This window comes from Colias croceus, chromosome Z, assembly GCF_905220415.1.
Source record: "Colias croceus chromosome Z, ilColCroc2.1".
Lineage (NCBI taxonomy): Eukaryota > Metazoa > Arthropoda > Insecta > Lepidoptera > Pieridae > Colias > Colias croceus.
In genome coordinates, this window is record NC_059568.1 from 10647946 (window position 1) to 10662859 (window position 14914).

At 31.9% G+C, this 14914-nt stretch overlaps 1 long non-coding RNA gene across 2 annotated transcripts in view; it reads left to right on the forward strand.

Moving 5' to 3' along the window:
* The first annotated feature begins 919 nt into the window (after positions 1–919).
* LOC123705101 overlaps positions 920–14914 on the forward strand; it is a 114297-nt gene continuing 100302 nt past the window's right edge. For both annotated transcript variants that reach the window (XR_006753257.1, XR_006753258.1), the window contains exon 1: positions 920–1175. This is a non-coding gene — a long non-coding RNA (uncharacterized LOC123705101). The remainder of the gene's footprint in view (positions 1176–14914) is intronic.

Consider the following 14914-nt stretch of genomic DNA (forward strand, 5'->3'; position numbering starts at 1 on the left):
TTCTTTCTGGCTTAGTGTCCACGATTCGCACCCATACATTAGGATTGGTCTAATAATGGTTTTATAGATTTTGACCTTTGTTTTCCTGCTTATAATCTTGGACACAAGGATTTTATGGAGCGCTGCTGAGCAATGTTACGAAACCGACATTATTTGTTATTAAGAGATAAAATTAATTATGAAAATATTGTAGTTTATATATTATATAGAATATAGTAATAATAACAAAATACCATTATAAACAATTTACAATTATTTTGTTAGGACAGAGACGGCTCTTAAAATTATTCTCAGTTTTGTATAATAAGAAAGACACCGTAATTTCAAACAACACACCCCTGGTATCGGACATAGTAGGCCTATACAAAAAGTTCATCTAGGTTTACTAGGAATGCATAAAGCAGAGCAGATCGCAACTGGAGTTTGTAACTTTCAAGGCTGGAATCGCATATCGAAAGGGAAAGTCAGCGCATGGCTGTTGCTACGAAAATCAATACCAGGCTCGGCGTCTATTCCGAGAATCGCGTCATACAACTACATAAATGAATCCGCGTGTTCGTCAGTTCGCCGCATAATATTTTACTTGCATAACTTTTTAAAAGACATAAGTTTTTTTTTTCATTTATTCTCATTTATATATATAAACCTATCGCTTGTTTATATGTTTACTAATATCAAAAATCATTTGTATGCATAATAGTAAAACTAAAATACTAAAATTATACCTAACATACGTATTACTTATATCACTCACCGCTGACCTAAAAACGACAGACGATAGACAGCTACACTGTATATACTAAAACTGCGTGCTTCTTTGATCCAATATGCGTGCAGTGCGTAGTAAGGGTGCGTAATAACAACCCCTCCTCAGTCGCTACCCTCGACGCGTTGCTTTTAGTTGTGCCTTTCATTTTGCTAAGAAGTTAAGTTAAGAAATATTTAAGTTTCGTTTATACGTTAGTTCAGTGTATTGTTGGAATCATTAAAAATGTACGAGAAAAGTATGCGTAATTATGTAATGGAGTATATTTTCGTTGATAATTTAATCCAACAAAGCGTAACACTTCGGCGTTATGAGCCGCAATGCGGCAGTCGACGCTCATTGCCGAGATGAGTGTGCCAGTAAGCTGCAGCGGCATCAGAACGAATAAAAAGTACTAGACAGGTGCATGGTATGTATGTGAATATTACTGCAATGCGAATTAGAATGTTGCGTTTTATAACGTGCCATGCGTCTAAGGAGTGAAGGTCTCAATAGGAAATTGCTTAAAAATAATAATAACTCAATCGAACGATATAAACTGTATGATCATTATTGTGTGTGTCCACAAAATTTGTTATTCGTAAACACAACTAATAAATATTCTGCTGCTGTTCTACATTATTACCAAACCCACCATATTTATAAAAGATGTCAATACTCAATAGTAAATGGTTGTCCGTTACATGAGAAATAAATAATTTATTGAGAAATTATTCCCTTATATGGTTTTATACAAAAAACTGTAACTGTATCAATGTCACATGACCAAGAAATGAAATGAAGACTAATAGTGCATTGTGCAAGTAGCAATCAAGAAAGAAATATAAATTTCAAGCAGACCATGTCGCCGATAACTGTTGTAATAATTGCATTCGAGGACGCTCGGTTGTGTGTATGTATTGCTAGTATGAAGTGCAGGTAGAATGCACCGCCGGATTGAGCATGCGTATAAACTATTTGAGTTCAAGAACTACAATTGCGATAGTGCTTCTTATAGCTTATGTTTTCCCGGTAGAAACTGCACGTACAATGCACCTGGTTGCAATTTAAGCGTCAGAGCTTTCGAATTGTCCTAGCGCGCATGCTCAAAAACTTTTCAATCGATTAAACTTTCACTATCCACTGTGACGACACAAGCTGCCTCTCTCGTAGCCTCGTAGCTCGTAGCATCTCGTATTTATACAGACCTAGTGATACAGTATCGTAATTTTCATAGACTATTCGTTTCATACACATTTATTGAGATAGAAATGACCTTGCCTCCAAGAGAAAACAAAACTATAAAAAAATGAAACGCATATAAAACACACACACAAACTATTCTTACGTGTGTTATAATTATTACGATTATAATATTGAATAACAAGTTATTTTAATTTTTAACATTCATTTAATTGCGTTACATTATTCTTATAAAAACTATGTTAGTAATTATTTTATAATAATATAACACTGACTGTCCCAGCAAACGTTGCCTACCACGTTTATCACTTCAAGGCATGAAAAATAGATGTGGTTAAATTCTCAGACCTACCCGTAAATCAATAATTTCTTGTAGGGGTACCTTAAATCTAAAGTGTATGCCAACAAACCAACTTCTCTACAGCATTTAAAAGAAAATATCCGACACGAAATGGCAGCCATCACTGTGTCTACCTGCCGAGCTGTCATAAATAATTTTACTGTTCGATTAAATGAGTGCCGTGAACGCAATGGACTACATTTGGACGATATTATTTTTAAGAAATAAATTCCCATATTATGTATGCACTTTAATAATTAATAAACATTTTTTAAATACACCGCTTAGTTTTTTTTTCATTCATCCACAAAATATAAATTTTCTTTTGAGACACCATGTATTATAATATATTTTATTCTTTTTAACCAATGTCCCCAATCTTGACAAATTCGTTGCATAGTGCGTTTTTTACGATTTTTATATATTGAGTTAGTACTACAAAATAAATAAAAATCAATTAGTTATATACCATCTCGAATATATAATGAGAATTGACTTGAAAGTTTATTTATTGGCCTCTTGCAGTATTTAGATATGCTCTGCTTATAAATTATCTTCACGAACAAAGTAAAAGTGAAAGGGACATATTGCGACTTGCACAGAGTTAGAAGCCTCAATACGCATGTTCCAACCCATGTAATCAATATTAGCGGGATGAATTATATAACTCTTTGCATTTATGCATGTCTAGTACTCGTGTATAACTTTTCAAAAGTTATAACACAAACTTTCTTTCGAAGTATAGTCCGTTATCGATTTAACAAAAAATGAATCTTTGTAAAGCTTAGTTGTAAAGTATATTTCGTAGAAACGATTTAAAAAGGGTGTATATAATAATAACACCAGTAATAATTAATGTATGCTTTGATTGTTAAGTAAACAATATTTTAATCTTTTTCATTCTTCTGCAAATATATTCTCATGTTTTTCCTTTTTTTAATATAGAAATTAAATATTGATAATAGATTAGGTTTAATTTTCTACGTTATGAAATAATTAATCATTATATAATATACATTCTCTTGCGTAATAATACTTTTTAATTTTGATAAAAAAACATATGAAGAATACACACGTCACTTATGACATATTTAAAGTTGAAAATGAAGTTTAATTTAGGGAATAAAAAATTAAATTAAATTTTATTTTATTAGTAGAAAAGGGAAAATGCATCCGTTACGTTTTTTTTCATAATAATTGTGTGTTCTTTTAATTAATGGGTTTTGGATATTTACTTGAGTTTATAAAGTGTTATATTCGATACAATTAAAATAATGATGCATCGGAAATAATGACGAAAACGAAGCACTCGAAATTACATACTATATTATAACCTCAGATAATAACTATGCCAAGAGTTACTAGACTGTGAGTAACCTAATGATGTAACGTGGGTAAATGGATGAACGGTGGGGTCTTTGCAAAGGGGGTCAAAGTCGTTTTAAGGTCAGTGGCAAAAATATTCATTGTCATATTTACCCTCACATTATATAACATACCAACAATATATTCTGAATTCTCATATACATTTTTTGAATTCAATAAATTTTTGGTAATATATCAATTTAAATTTTTCTTCATCATAATATACTTTATCAAAGTAAAACAATATTTATGGTCAGCATTTTCATAGTACACTTCTATAAAAGTCTCATGTGTACAAGTGTTTTTCCTTCGATACCCCTTGTCGTAGATTTATCGGGTATTATTATCGTTAAGTATAAAAACAGGTCAATAAGGATTCTTCTTTACTCTTAAAAGGTTAATGGCGTCCTGACGTTGCGTTGATATAAAAAGATGTTACGCACCCAATTATTTTTTTACTATGAGTAAATTTCGATACGGTTTACGTACTGGTTATAATATTATTTTTAACAATGAATAAGTATTTCTAATTTTTCATTGGAATTACCCTAAACTGACTCAGAAATATAATGCTCCAAAGTTTTACTGAATTCATTTCACTTGGAAATAAACATCTCTTTGCATTTGTGCTGGTCTAGTAAACGTGCATCGTATTTAGCCTGTACTATGTTGCATATCTATATTCTATACTAATATTATAAAGAGGAAAGGTTTGTATGTAGATATGTATGTACGGTTTTCACGCATACATTACTGGACTTATTTTGATGAAATTTGGCACAGACAATCTTTAGAACCTGAGAAAGAACATAAGCTACCTTTTATTGCGAAATATGTACCACACGTGAAGCCGGGGCGGACCGCTAGTTGTATATAATCCAGTTAGTAAGAGATTAAAAACGTACATTTGTTGTTGTTGTATTTACCTTGACTGCAGAAAAATATAAATTTTTTATTCATATACTAGGTTTCCACCCGCTGCTTCACCCGCGCAGTCAAAGAAAAACCCGCATAGTTCCCGTTCCCGTGGGATTTCCGGGATTGTTTCATTTTCCCGGGTTAAAAAGTAGCCTTTTTCCTTCCTCGGGTATCAAAATATCTCAATAACAAATTTCATGAAAATTGGTTCGGTAGTTTAGGCGTGATTGAGTAACAGACAGACAGACATTATTTTCGCATTTATACTATTAAGTATGGATTGTGAGTAAAGTATTTCACAAATTTGTGCACCTTTATTAATATACTGTTAACGTTTAAAAGTATATAGAGTTATTATATTATCACTGGTCAACAATGATTTTGTTGCCCTGGATGTGAAAGTGGTTTCGAATAATTTAATGTATATTATATATAAAACTATTAATGGTTTTAGTAGATTGGCTCTAGTTTTTTTTTAATCCTAATTTTCTTATTAGACTCTAAAACGCAGCATGAAATAGAAGGTATATTTGTTTAACATCATTTATTTATTACAAAGTCTTACTTATCGTTTTGTTTTAGTATTTAATTAATTTAAATGGATATAAAAATAGAGAAAAATCATTAAAACTTATGAAATAGTACAAGGAAATAGATTTTTTAAGCTTCTCTTCTTAGTTAATTTTGGGACAATAGTTTTGTTATGGACCATCAGTAATCTGCCATCATGTGCCGATCCCATAAACCCTGATACCTTTATTCGATAATTTTTACTTCTTTTTCGATACGTTTTTACTGTTTCTCATATAAATTTTGCAGATTTACTGGATATCTATCCAGAAGACTGTGGGGAAAGTGTAGCTTTATGTTCGTATTTGCTCATAAAATAATGAAGTTTTTTAACAACTGTTGTGCAATTTCTTTATAATTTGGTGTTTTAAATTTACTTTAAATTAACCAATACTATATCTCTCCATAATTTACAAACAGCATCAGGTATAAATTTTTGTTAAATTTTCATCTTTTATCAATTTTCGACACGCCCGTCCTGTAGGGCCGTCGGGTATTCTTCTTATACTTCTAGATTCCCTCAAAAGCCTAAATTCTCATATTTATTAATTATTCCTAATGAATTTGCTTTGTCTAATACTATTAATAAAAACATCAAGGGAATTTCGTATAGGTACCTATCCACTTTGCTGACCAAGTGCTACTGGATTCCTTCAACTCAATACAAACCGAACATTGTTGTTCATAAAAATGATTTTTTTACAGAAACCATTTATTATTCTGATATTCTACAGTCAGTTTTATAGAATAGGGTTATGTCTGAGCGAATAAATGTGCAGAAAACGTAATTCAACAAAAAAATAAACACTTGTTAGTAACCCGTATTCTGAAGGGCCGTAAGAAAATTTAACATATGGACATCCAAATTAAAAAAAAAATAGAGCCAATTAAATAATTTTAATGATTACATTCGCAAACTGGGTACTTGAAATATATAAATCTGTAGAAATATCCAGAGCAACAAAAAAAAATTGATTTTTTGTTGAGCTGTGTTATTAGATAGTTCGTATTATTACAACATGCGTAGCAGTCTACGCGACTGCTACGAAAATTTTACCGTTGTGGAATTTCTACGCAAAGGGATCAAAATATACATTGTATTGGACAATGTTGGATATATGTATTATATTATTTTGTTTTTGTAATGCAGATTGTGTTATATAAAAAAATCTAATACAAATAGTAATATAATTTGTATAAGTACCTCTTTTTATTACCAGGTGAAGAAACTAGGTAGGCTTTTATATTTTATAGGCAATTTATGATGAGCCTACTCATTAGATTGTAATAATTGTACAATATAGTGTTACGTCACAATTCGAAATAAAGAAAAAATATAAAGCCATTTTCAAGCTTTATAAACACAAAATAGATCAAGCTAAATACGCGTACTTAATTAACTAAATGGAAGAAGCGTTTGTATCGATACACACGCGCATATGTAGTGTTTTTCTATGAACGGTAATTGAAAGGCATACTATCTGCTAATACGCTGTGTGCATAATTCAGAAATAGTTTGGCTTCGAATGGTTGGCTTTATGTGCTGTAGTGGTTTCATGTGAGAAGTGCCTGATAAAATTGAACTAGCTCTTCTCATTCGTGCGGTCCTGGTAGTGACATGTCGTACGTACTTCTATAGTTATACATTGTTGTAGCTGTTGTTGAAGTGTTGCATTTATAGGCCAATAGATGTTTGTCTAAAAATACTTTTTAATTGGATTCGGTTTTAAATTGACTAATAAGTATAGCCAAATACATAGTAAAATTTTGTACTTCCTCGCTTGCGGTTGACGATTAATTTGTGTTTTATAATTATTCTGGATATTTGTGAATGTTGTAAAATAATTTTATCCAAAAATATATACTTTTATATTTTTTAGTTTTAATCAATTTTTTTTTGTAACAATAATAAAAGCAACAATGCTACTATTTGCTAAATCAATACAAAGTATATTATTTTATTACATTTAATTATGTTACAAATATTATTAAACTTGATAAAGTTTTCTGGCGCCAAAACTGGGTTTACCTATGTATGGGTTTGGCGGCAGTATTTGATTGAGCATGCGTAGTAGAACTTAAGGGTTGTTCAATCACTGATTGTATTACTAGCTGTGCCGCGGGGTTTCATCCGCGGAAAAACGCTGCAAAAATTAATTATTTCTGTTACTCATGTGCTATTATGATGTATAACCTATATTACTTAAAGAGTTTCCTCCAAAATTATGGACCGAGCCACACGTAGTTTTTTTCGTGATAGTGTAACAAATATAGATACATCCATCCGTCGCCACAATCTTTGGCATAAAAAAATTTAGTAGGATAGGAAGTAGTTTTAACATATTATTAATATAAAATTGATATATTTAACTAGCACTCCAATTTACAAAATCCGGTGTTACAAATTAGTTAGTGATGTATTGTGAAAGTTATATATGCTGTTTAGTCAGTCGGAGTTAATTTTTTTTTTGTTTTATAGCCTTATAAACATCGTCACACCCCGGACACTCCATACAAAATTATAGTTTTGACAGTAACACTGTAGAGACTGCAAATGTGTGTGTAAACTCTTTATGGTTGGCACATTTGTGACTAGCGTAAAAAAAAATTCGCGTTTTTCTGATGAAATACATCCGTAAACAGCACAATATCTAACCATTTTCTACGAAAAACGATAATCACAAATCCAAAATAATAAAATTGCTTTAAGTCAATTTGATTAATGTTGTCAATCTTCGTTGCGTTTCGTCTAAAGACGTCGTTGGTATCGTCCTTGCGGGGAAATGGGTACCATAACATGTCTGATCGTGCGGGGTGAGGTAAGTGTTTAATTTTGGCGGGAGGCGGAGAGTGTCCGTTCTGTAGCGTTTAGCTACTATTATGTATTCTGTGACATCGTTTAAACTCCACAACGGGCCAATACCAGCCCTTAACCTTCAAGGCCGAGTGTTTACGCATGCTCGTAACCGTAACAAAACGTAAATAAACACCTCTTATCGTTTATGTAGCTCTAGTAAATGTACACCAGAAGTTTTTTAAAGTTACGTTAAAGTTTTTCAGAAATTTAAAACGTCGAAAAATTCACAAATAATGGTAATAAATAAAAATTAGGAAAGGTAAAGATAAAATAAAAGAAAATAACCGTAAAAAAGAGTATAAATATTAAAGTACCTATGAAATGAATTCCTATTTCTCTCGATCACGGCTTCACACCTGAAAAGCTGTACCGATTTGCGTACTATTTTTTAAGTATGTTTTTTTTTCGGTTAATGTGAGTATAAATTAGTCTATAAAACACTCGAAAGTGAAATTTAAACTTATTGACGTTTTATAATATTAATCTTTTAATAAGTTAAAATAACAATATCTAACGTAACGGCACCGTTTTCCGACTAGCCTCCTCTATCCGACCATTTTGATTTTTATTTGATAAAACGTTTAAAATACGCGCGACACTCGTGAAACGAAGGCTTTCGATCCAATCACTTATCGTACGTCATCTGTCCAAAATTGGGTTTCAAATTTTAACCGACATTTCGTCAATCCAAGAAAAGCTAGGCGAGGGTGTAGTTTGTATTGAATTGAATGCGAAAAAAACATAAAACGGTGAAAATAAACATTTGTATTTTTACGCTAAATACTCTGGTAAGTTTGTGGTTACTTTACTTTGAACGTTTTATTGGTGTTTTAAATTATTAATTTTAAAATATACATGCAAAGATAGCGTGTTTTTATAGGTTTTTTTGGACAAGTAATTATGGACGGAATGAGGAGCTTTTCAAAATAACAACATTCCGAAATCCGACCGAATCGGTCGGTAAACAGAATTTCGCACTTTGTAAAAGAAGGTAATTATCTATTATGCATGTTGTTTTGTGGAGGTTTCGTATTAAGTGATTTATTCTAAACGCTATGCTTACATACTACACCTGTATGCGACCAATGCTAACTTTAATGGATTATTTGTAATATACGTTTTAACTGACACTCTTTTTTGATTTTTTTGTTATTCATTTACAAAGACCGGTCTGGTTTAAAAACCCTATATTTTACGTTTATGACACATAATTGCATAACTTCGAAATTGTGAGATCTTCATAAGTGTACATATGAAATATAAATTAACTAAAAATGAATATCAATTTCGGTTTAGAGGCTTTATTACGCAAATTTAGGTTTGGTCGGAATCTAGGTGCGATATATTTCCCTGTTTCCGTCCAACTAGGTTGCTTTTGCTTGCGCTGTGCTTGAGTGAAATTGCATGCGTTTATTTCAGGTCATCATCATGAGTGATAAAAAAGAGGCTGAAGTATTCTCATTAGCTGAAATAATACTTTTGGTGAAATGGATTTTAGAATTGGGCAAAGTAGTCAATGGGACATTCTAATTTAGTGTGGATGACCAGTGAGGCATTTTATGAGTTTGAGTTTGAGTAAATGTAATTTTAAACTACTACAGTCTAACATAGAGTTAGTTTTTGTTATTATAATAAATGCTCAAATATTATTTAAAACTAGCGGTCCGCCCCGGCTTCGCCCGTGGTACCTACATATTTAAAATATCTCTCCATAAGAACCATCCTCGTACTTCAAGTACCTAATATAATAAAAAAAGAATTATCGAAATCGGTCCACGCGTGATGCAGTGAAAAGACGAAACGAATTTTACGAATTTCCATTGTATTTCTATTATCATAAAGTTGATTTTAGTAGAAAATATTTGACTGGTCGGAATCTAGCTACTCAGTGGTCGGAAACACGTGTATTTGTACTCAGTCGGTCGGAAAATGGTGCTTTCAGTTAATTTCCAGTCGTGACAGTTAAAATCCAAATTTAGGTAATAAAAAGCCATTATGAAATACAATTATGTGCATATTTTAAAATATAAGTTCGTAATCTTTCATAATATCATTTTTTCTTATGACCTCTAGAGCATTTAATTTATCTTTTAAAGGATTCATTTAGCCGTATCAATCAGTGGTCGGTATTCGGTGCCATTACGTTATACGAAACTTACGATGCACACTTACTAGACATGTAGAAAAAGCTCACAGGTGGTTAAATTCTCCCTTAGATTGCTGAAAATTTCCCGCTATACAGTGCTACGTATTTCCAACATTACCACTAGCGCTATTTGCTACGTAAACAAAGAATATTTACTATGTACCTAATTATAATCTTCTTCCTTTCGTTATTATTATATTTCATTTTACTGTTTACTTAATAAATATTATATCAAGTTGGTTAAGGTTATCTTAAGGACAAATGGGCATATTATATTATATCTGATCTATTTAATGTAACGCCATCTGCCTATTTAAAGTTACGTTACCATACCAATAAAATTAACCTGGGTTACGAAAGTGTAGCCATCTACAGATAGAAAAGGGTACCTAAACAACAGTGTAACCGTAGTAGAAGTAGAACAATAAAACTATACCTACTACTGCAGTATAAATATGAAGTATCTGTAAAGCATATTTTCTTACATTTATTTGAATGCTAGAAGATTTTTATTTAATTCAGTTAGAAATTCCTAGCTGTCCCGTCATACATTATTCTGGTAGGAGGTTCGCTAATTAAACAGAGAAATAAAATATAATTTACCAATTACGACCTATTCTATATATTAATATCTCAGACTACAGATACGAAAAAGTGGTTTCGTTTGTACACTAATTAGAATAAACAAATCTAAGTCTATGGTAGTGAAATACATATTATTTACTATACGCAGTCTTAATTGAAAAGTTTATTATCTATACATATAATAAATCTGTAGAAGGGTCGATTCTGTACATTGAAAATATTGAAAAAATAACTAGCAGGGGGTGTTACTGGATCGATACCAAACCCAAATATGTGATTAAAAAAATTTTTGTCTGTCTGTCTGTCTGTCTGTATGTGAAGACATCACGTGAAAACTACCGGTTCGATTTCGATGAAACTAGGTATAATTATACCTTATTATCCTGGGCGTAAAATAGGATACTTTTTATCCTGGAAAAATACGTAGAAAAAAAATTAATCTCAATTTTTCAGTTATCCATAGACGTTGTTCTGTAGTAGGTACCGCGAACACACGTTGCGTATTATTATAGACCTAGCCGTATTTGGGTCCAATAGATATTTATAAGATGTCATTGTCCGAGTTACTCAAAATGGAGAAAATAAACCATCCACGCAAAGACCGACATCCGCGCGGACGGAGTCGCGGGCGGAAGCTAGTACTAAATATTTATAATAGTGCAAGCTTTTTTTAATAAAAAAACACGAAATAATCCACGAGGAAAGACATACGTAGTTATTTACCCTTTTGTTTTTTCAATCAGTCTGAAACTGTAATGATTAACATACATAATATAGCAATATATTATATATTCAGTTATCTATATAAAATTAAAATGAATATTATTACTATTCAATCAAATAATATATAACTTTGGCGGCAAAACTTACGATACACTGTTACTAGATTCGCATAACCTAGAGGAGTTATCAATTAATTATTATTAGAAGTTTCAGTGTCAACTTTTTGCGCATGCGTAGTTTTGAGCCCCTAAGGGTTGTTACACTTCTCTTAAATTTAAATAGACACAAACAAAATCTCAACATCGCGATCGTTATCATCATATAATATTATGTTCATAATAATTGTTCCCACTGTAGAGACACGGGCCAAGTGTGGGTTGGCAAGTGTGAACTTTTGATTGTTGGACATGCTGGTTTCCTCACAATGTTTTTCTACGTTTGAGCAGTGATTATGTATTATGCAGATAAATTTAAAAAGTTTGCTTTGGGAAGTGCTTATGGAATATGCAGACAAATTAAAAAAAAAACTTAGGAGGTGTCAAGAGACACTCGGATAGAAATGTTTTTTATGAGAGAGAGATAGACAGGAAAATACGCGCACGCCGCACGGATTACAACTAAGTGTCGTTACAACTGTAATTGTTCTTAATTTTTTCCGTCTAGCCCTTTTTAATAAGGAATTTCGTTCTAAAAATTATTTCTTGCACCTTCGACCGGTCTCGAACCCACAATATTTCGTTTTTTGGTTCGAGTCTCTAACCGCCTTGACATAATAACATTTTAATGATTAAGTAAAAAAAAATGCGATTTAGAATATAATCAATTAATTTTATTATTGCTTCTTTAGCAACCCTTGTTACGGCCTTGTAAGCGTAAGCTAACAGCCGACTACGCATGCTCCGTGCTTCAACTAGAGTTCAATAACACCTGTATCAATGTAGAACTCCTTGCGTTTATGAACTTCTGGTAATGTTGCATGATATGTAGCTCAAAAGATCAATACGGAACACAAGGGGTGGGGGATACAGATTCGTTCGGAATTGTGTTTTATTAATTTTCTTCAAGTTAAAATTAGTTAATCAATTAATTATTCCTAACTTACAAAATTTAAAAAATTATTTCTAAATTAAACAATAACTACACAAATAATACTTGGTGTACGTGGGTATAGATGCATCATGCTGTTTTATCACTGCTGGCAAGACTGCGCGCGCGTAGCAAATTTGAAATGTTCTCACCCAAGGATCGGATATATCCAGTGTTCATCAGTTACTAAAGACTAGTTTGACGAAATGCAATTAATAGTCTCAGATACTTAGGAATTTATTAATTAATGAATATTCTTTTAATTTTTTTTCTTTCCTTCCTTGTGTGGATGTTTTTGCTGACGTATCGTGCAGCCGCTGATCAGCTTGATCTTTACAGACATCGATCTTACTTAGTTTTCATTAAATCTAGCACTCCAGTCAGTCAAGACAATCAATTCACAATAATTCCAAAAGTTTTCAAACTTGGGTCAAGTGAATATGGTACATTGGGACGACAATAAATCTCATTTTGCAACCTTGCCCGCAGTCCGGAACTGCAATTAAATTATTTTTTGCTGTATGGTCGTGAAAAAAATTCCAAAAGTTCTGCAAACTTGGGTAAGTTTTCGATATAATATATAATATTCATATCACGTATTAAATTTGCAATCAATCTCAGTGTACGGAACATCTTTTAATATTGAATATTAATGTTTTTTTTTATTAAACGGAATGAGGTTGCAAATTTGTAAATACATCAGAATAGATGTTTTCGAAGTTTGCAACCAAGTTCCAAAACTTTTGTAATTATTCCGAGACCACCTTACTCGAAAAAATGACCACGAATTAAAAATAATTATAAATAAACATGTTCCGGTCAACGAAAAAGGTTGCAAATTTATACAACCGTTCGGTATATATTTCCGATATCTGTATCAAGTTTGTAGAACTTTTGGAATTTTTTTCACGACCATTCAGCAAAAAAAATATTTAATTGCAATTTTAACAATGTTCCGGACTGCGGACAAGGTTTCAAAATGAGATTTATTGTCGTCCCAATGAACCATTCACTTGACCGAAGTTTGAAAACTTTTGGAATTATTGTAAAATTTTCGATTTCGAATGTCGATTCTGACTGATGTATAGCACCAAACCCAAATCAATTCTTTGATCTCTTCCGCCTACAGATATATCTATAGCATCGTGTGAAAAATTCTACGTTGAACAAATCTTCTCTTTGAGTTTATGCTGTCCTAGTAATGTTGTATCGTAACTTTTCTATAGTTATTGGTATATATTTTGATGGGCGTGAAATATTTTATATCTATACTAGCTGCTTGTTCTGTTTCCGCCTGTTTATTTATTAATTTTTTACCCTAATTATTAATTTATTACCCTTCTTTTCGTTTAGCCATGTCATTTCATTAGTTTAGTCATAATTTTGTATTTGTCTCCGCTTCAATTACTTATATTTAAAAAAAATTGTGCGTGTACTAGTGTACACCCGTAAGAAGTGAAACTTCTTTATGACCTTATTTTTCAAAAAATAATTTACTATATGCAACTTTACAGAAATACGTCGAATCACGCGTGGTAGGGATAAGAAAAAGATGGCGCGTAACGGAAAAATGTCACGCGTAACGAATAAATGTTACCCTAAATTTTTTTCCAACCCCGATAAAGAAGTTTCATTTCAATAAAATTAAAAATATATTTACGTGGAGCCGAGGCGATCAGCTAGTTAAAAATAAAAATCACCTGTCCTTAGGATTAAAAGTGTTAATTATGAACTTAGAAATGGATACAACAAGTACAAGCACATTTCAGTAGGTAACTCTTTGCGTTCATGTGAACCTGGTGAATCGCAACTATTCTATAGTTGCTTCCCACAACTGACTAATAAATAAACTAAACTAATAAAGCTTTGTCTCTAGCATTACTAGTCGATATAAGTTTTAATGTTGCTTATTTTTTGAGTTTGTTAAAGTTTGCATAAACATTATATGAATATATTTGTGTAGTACACGCTATTTCAATTATTTCTATAAAAAAAACAATAATTTATTTTCATTCAAGTGGAATGGATACTTACTTATTTGGTGTTTTGCATTAATCAGGGTGAAAAAAAATTTAGTGACCACTTTCGTTATAAAATCTTTTTAATTACTTATTTGTTAACCGATCTATCATTTTCGCTCCTCAAAGCTGTTGAAAAAAATATATGCTCATATTTTGATTTTTCTGCTAAATTGCGAACTTTATTGAAAGTTTTTTGGCTAGTGTACGCATGCTCCAGTACCTTCAAGGTTCGAATGTTGAAGTGGGCGGAGGCGTTGTTTGATGAAAGCTCCTAACAATTCATGCAAGTCTAGTCATTGTGCATCGTAATTTTCCTATTTTTACCCTAAATTGCGATATTTTTTCGTTGTGTTGA